The sequence below is a fragment of the Hyperoodon ampullatus genome (assembly GCF_949752795.1).
Source record: "Hyperoodon ampullatus genome assembly, chromosome: 2".
Lineage (NCBI taxonomy): Eukaryota > Metazoa > Chordata > Mammalia > Artiodactyla > Ziphiidae > Hyperoodon > Hyperoodon ampullatus.
The window spans coordinates 99,401,426-99,408,057 of record NC_136915.1 but is presented as its reverse complement, the minus strand read 5'-3'; positions in this window follow the sequence as shown (position 1 = coordinate 99,408,057).

Here is a 6,632-nt window from a genome sequence, read left to right as displayed (position 1 = left end):
TAATTCCATTCTTAATCTTTTGGAACCACCATACTATTTTCCATAGTGACTGTATCATATTATATTCCTACCAGCAGTGTACAAAAGTTCCAATTTCTCCACATCCTCATCAACACTTGTTATTTTCTGCTTGGTTTGGTTTGGTTTCGGTTTTCTTTTTTTGATAATAGCCATCTTAGTGGGTGTGAAATGGTTTCTTATTGTGGTTTTGATTTGCATTTCCCTAATGATTAATGATATTGAGCATCTTCTCATTTGCTTTTTGATCATTTGTATATCTTCTTTGGAGAAATGTCTATTTGAGCCCTTTGTCCATTTTATAATTGGGTTTTTTGTTGTTGTTGAGTTGTAGGTTCCTTATCTATTCTAGATATTAATTCCTTATTAGATATATGACTTGCAAATATTTTCTCCCATTCCATGAGTTGCCTTTTTACTCCGTTAGTAGTATTCTTTGATGCACAGAAAGTTTTAAGTTTTGATATAGTCCAATTTTTTTTTCTTTTTTTACCTATGTCTTTTTTTGTTTATTTTGTTTTTGGCTACAGCCTGTGGGATCTTAGTTCCCCAACCAGGGATCGAACCCTTGCCCCCTGCAATGGAAGTCTAACCCTGGAGTCCTAACCACTGGACTGCCAGTGAATTCCCTGTTACCTATGGTTTTGTTGTCATATCTAAGAAATCATTGCCCAATCCAATGGCATGAAAGTTTTTCCTTATATTTTCTTCTAAGATTTTTATACTTTTAGTGCTTCCATTTAGGTTTTTATCCATTTTAAATTAATTTTTGTATATGGTATAAAACTTCATTTTTTTTTTGCATGTGAATATCCAGTTTTCCAAATACTATTTGTTGAAAAGACCATTGTCTCTTTAAATATTGCCTCTCCTTTTTTCATTTCTAGTCTCTCTTTTGGAAAGCTAAATAGACAGATTTCTCATTTCATCTTCCATGTTTCTTATTTCTTAATCTTAGTTTCTTTTATCTTTGTAATATTAATTCTGTTTAATTTCTTCGGCTTTGTTTTTCAACTTACTAATTCTTCTTCTGGGTTACTCTACTATTTAACCTGTCTACTGAGTTTTAAATTCAATTATTACATTTAAAAATTTTTTTCTAGAAGTTCTATTTAGTTCTTTTCCAAATATGCCTTGCCATTTTTGATAGTCTCTTATTCTTTGCTCATATTTTCAATTAATACTCATACCTTATAAACATACTATACATACTTATTTAATATTCTGTAACCATTAATACTTATATTTAAAATCTTGGCTGGTGACTTTTTCCCTGCATGTTTCTGCTATCTCTTATGCAGGGAATTCTGTGTACTCATGTATTTTGTGATTTTTGATTGTGAGCTAACATTCTTTGGAGCTTTGTGGGAACTTTTAGAGACCTGAGTGGAGAGATTTTGTGTTTGCTTTTACCAGAGGCTAGGGTACTACCAATCTAGGACCACTTTGAACTAAATTTTCGATTTGGGCTTTTTTGGAACATGAAGGAAATCTGAATTCAGGCCCCAAACTTATTTGAGATCTCACATGTGCTTAAAAATTCACAAAGCTGCCTTTGACCCTATACCAAATGCCATGACTGATATATTAATTGTGTGTGTGTTTTTTTTTACTATATTCCTTTGAGGGGTATGTGTGTGTCTCTTTTAACTATTTACTTTGTGTATAGTCTTTTGCAACTCTTGGATAAATGACTGGGTCTCTCCTGTTACTCTTGAACGTATGTGGACTTGAGACTTATTGTGCTGCCTCCAAGTGGCCATTAAAACAAATGCTCTAGATTATCTTGGATCAGCAAATGCTCTAGAACAGTCCCCAGCTTCAGCATTCACCCTCTTCTCTAGATTTGTGCAATGGTTTCATCTTTGACCTTTAAATATTTCCTTTATTTTCTTGCCAAACAGAAGATTTTTGTTATATTTTATCTGGTGGTTTTGAGAGATTCATAGCAAGAAGTCTTTTCAGATATGAAATCCTCTACAGTATTTATACTACACACATCCATAGGCTCTCATAGCTCTAAATTCTGTGATGTTTTTAACTTGATCTTTGGTGTATGCTTTCTTATGTTTTTATTATATTTGGTGTATGGTGTATTATTTTAACTCTTACAACAGGTTTGTGAGATAAGTATTCTTATTATCATCATCATTGTTATTTTAAAGATGAAGAAACTGAGACATAGAAAATTTAACTAATGTGCCCAAGGTCACACAGCCAGTAAGTGGTAGATATTTGAATCTGGGAACTCTGGCTTCAGTGCACATGTACTTAACCACTCCAATCAATCATATTCAGACTATTCTTTGTTCCCAGCACTCTTCCTTCCTGCTTACAATCAGAATGAGGAAGCAATGCATCCCCATATGGAACTTTTTTTTTTTCACACACACACACACTGTATTTTATTTTTACAAGAGATAAATAAACTGACACCAAGCATTCCCATATGGAACTATTAAAAAACAATATAAGATAATGTTATGTGTACGGGTTCTTAATCACTGTACATGTTTTCAGAAAGGGTAATCAATGGGGAAGTTTTCTGCCAGTTTTTGGACTTGAAATAGGTCTTGAGAAATGGATACGAATCAACAAAGTAGGAGAAAAGGGAATGAGGAAGAAATTCCAAAAGGGATGGGGTGGGGGGGAGATATTCACCCAATGTCAGAAGTAGAAATGAGCATGATAATATATGTTTGAAAACCCTAGCCCATGAAGAAGAAGATCTTAAAGAAGAAATGGGCAATTCAGTTGGATAGGTATAAGGAGCCTGGAAGTCAAATAAAAAAATTTAGGTGTAATAAGTAGAACTTAGGTTTAAGGAAGGCACCTTTGTAATAGCATACTAGATGGAAGTTATCAAAAACCATGATGGGTCTAACATTTTACTCTACCTGAAAGCAAAAAAAGTTAGCCTGTTGCATAGATGCTGGCAGAAGACACAAGGCTCCTGAGCAGAGACAAAGGACTTTATTATTCTTGGCATAGCAAGCAACATGAGTTTCAGTTTCACATCCACTCTCCTTGTTCCTAGAGTCCCACAGAAGTGATGTAGAATGAATGCTCTATGTGCAAGGGGTTTGTATCACAGCTGAAGAACTTCAAGCCTAATGAACTAAATCTTTTATAATGGACTAAAAGAACATCTACCTGATTTCTGCCTGGAGGGAGACATCATCTTTATTATACTAGACAATAAACAAACCTGTTCTCTGCTCTAGAGGGAGATAGTCCAAAAGTAAGGCCACCGGTGCCTCTGCTTGCAAGATGGGAAGCAACATGAGAAACTCAGAGAAAATTGTTTCCTATCAGAAGGAATCTGAAAAATAGCAATCTGAGTATGAAGCATTTGCAACATTTTATATAAGCTCCATGAGAACAGGGATTTTACCTGTTGCTATGGACTGAATGTTTGTGTCTGCATCAAATTCATATGTTGAAGTTCTAATGCACATGTGATGATATTTAGAGGTGGGACATTTGGGAGGTAATTAGGTCATGAGAGTAGAGCACTCATGCATGGATTAGTGCCCTTATAAGAAAAGACACGAGAAAGATGATCTCTCTTTCTCTCTGCCATGTGAGGATACAGCAAGAAGGAGGCCATCTGAAAACCAGGAAGAAGGCCCTTGACAGACACTGAATCTGCTGACACCTTGATCTTGGGCTTCCCAGTCTCCAGCACTGTGAGAAATAAATGTTTTTAATTAAGCCACCCAATCCATGATAATTTGTTATAGCAACCCAGGATAAGACACTGACTGTTGTTAGTCTTGTTCACTGTAATAGTCCTACAGATAAGTATATAACAGGCCATCAATAAATATTTGCTGAATGCATTTAGTGTGTAACAATTTTTTTAGTGTTTATCACATCCCAGGCCCAGCACTAATCACTTGACAAGTGTTAACTCATTTAATCCTCCTAACAATAGGTTCTTTTATTACCCCATTTTACAGATGGTAAACTTGAGGCACAGAAAGTTTTAATTAACTTACTTCAGGTTATACATGTATGAAGTGGTAGAGATAGGATTCAAACACCAACATGTGATTCCAGAATCTGTGCTTTTAGTTATTATGATAAACTGTCTTTCATTGCTGGCCTGGTGGTGGTGGTAATTGGGAAAAACAGAAAAAAAGGAGTTTTAAAGGAAGAGTAGAATGGTTTTGCTGATTTCCTGGATATAGAGCATGAATAAAAAGGGATGAGTTTTGATCTTAGTGACAAGGGTGGAGTGGGATACTTCAAAAGTCCACCCCTTCATAAAAGCACCTAAAAACCTGTCAGAATAAACTTTTTATCAGAACTCTGGAAACCAACCAGATGCTTACAGCAATTCATGGATCACATATTCCAGGAAAAATGCTGGATCTTGGTAAGAACAACAAGCTTTGTGGCATTGTAACTTGCCCTTGTCCCGTCTCCAGCCCCCCAGGTCTGTGGTGGCCTTGAAAATAACCACCTGTATCCTAGTACCAGTGCCAGAGGGAGTAGAATAAATGTCATTTGGAAATATTTGTTTTTGGTTGATTTGTCTGGTGACTCCCTAGAAGACCAGCTCAAAAGGCATATTTTACCTCACTTAATGCAGAAGTTGCCCAGCCTTAAAGCCATTACCTGAGGTCATTCATTGAAAACACTTGGAGGCAAATGTTTTAGCCTTTGCTGCTAAGGGAATGGATAACAGTTGGGGTAAACAATAGATTAATCAAATACCTTAAAAGAAAGGCTAGGGAATAAGGGCTTTGAAAAGTTTTGATATATTTCTGGAAATCTAGAAGGCCCAGGGCTGTTCCCATGCTCAAGAAAGGTCAAGAAGATCCTAAGCTCTGACCTCTAGTTGTCCTGAACAAGCAGGAAGTGAAGGTCAAGGCAGAGTTGTAAATTGCCTGGCTGAGTGTTGACGGCATGCTACAATAAACACACAGAATCTCTCTGCAAAGACTGGGAGGTTTTGTTGTCGTTGTTGTTGTTCCAGGTGCTTAAGGAAATCTCTGTACAATCATTAGTTATCCACTAAGTTAACAATCAGAAATTTCAGTGGTTGCACATGACAAAGAATACAGCCTTTACACAACTGGTTCAGAGAATTCAATTAACAGACAATAGTTACAGCAAGCAGCAACAACAAAGCCTGTGGAGGGAGTAGAATCTGATTTCAGAGTTGCCAAATTGTAATATCCAAAATGTTGAGTTTTCAATAAAAAATTATGAAACATGAACCTAAACAAGAAATTATGGCCCATTTACAGGAAAAATAGCAATCAATAGAAAGTGTTTCTGAGGAAGCCCAGGTATTAGTCTTCCTAGACAAAGACTTAACATTAGCCATTTTAATATGTTTAGAGACCTAAGGGAAACCATATGTAAAGCACTAAAGAAGAGCATGAAAACAATGCCTCACCAAATAGAGAATATCAATAAGGAGGTAGAGATTATACAAATAAACCAAACAGAAATTCTGGAGTTGAAGAGTACAATAACTTAAATGAAAAAGTCACTAGAGGGGCTTAACAACAGGTCTGAGGAAGTAGAAGAAAGAATCAGCAACTTAAAGATTGGTTAACTGAAATTATACCATGTCAGGAACAGAAAGAAGAAAGAATGAAGAAAAATGGCAGGGACTAGGAAACTTGTGTGACATCATTAAGTGAACTAAAACATGCATAATGAGAGTTCCTATAGGAAAAGAGAAAAGGGCAGAAAAAAATGATTGCGGAAATAACGTCCAAAAATTCCCAGATTTTCTGAAAAATATGAATCTACACCTCCATGGAGCTCAGTAAACTCCAAGAAGGATAAACTCAAAGAAATCCACACCAAGATACATCATAATCAAACTGTTGAAAGCTCAACAGAGAGAGTCTTGAAAGTGACAAGAAGTAATTCATCACATACAGCTAACTTCTCATCAGAAACCATAGAGGCCAGATGGTGGTGAGATATATTTAAATGCTGAAGAAAAAAACATGTCAACCAAAAATTCTATATTCAGCAAAAATATCCTTCAGAAATGAAGGAGAAACTAAGATATTCTCAGATAAAGAAAAACTGAGAGAGTTTGTTTCTAGCAAACCTGCCCTACAAGAGATGCTGAAGGGAATCCTTTAGGTTAAAATGAAAGGATACTAGACAGTAACTCAAATCCATTGTTAATGATAACTACATAGATAAATATAAAAGATAGTATTAATGGACTTGTTTGTAACTTCTCTTTTTTCCTATGATTTAAAAGCCAACTAAAACAATAATTATAAATCTATGTTGATGGGCAAGCAATGTTTAAAGGTATAATTTGTGACAATTACAGAATAAAGGGAGGGAGAAACTGAGCTATATAGGAGCAAAATTCTGTATATTATTAAAATTAAGTTGGTATTAATATAAACTAGATTGCTATAAATTGTTAATTGTAATTCTCAGGTAAACCACTAAGAAAATAACTGAAAAATATAGAGAAATGATAGGGAATTAGAATGGTACCCTAGAAAGTAACTATTTGACATAAAAGAAAGTCGTAATGGAGGAATTGAGAAAAATAAAGGTAGACAACATAGATAATAATAAACTAGCAGAAGTGAGTCCTTTCCACTGGAAATTACATTAAA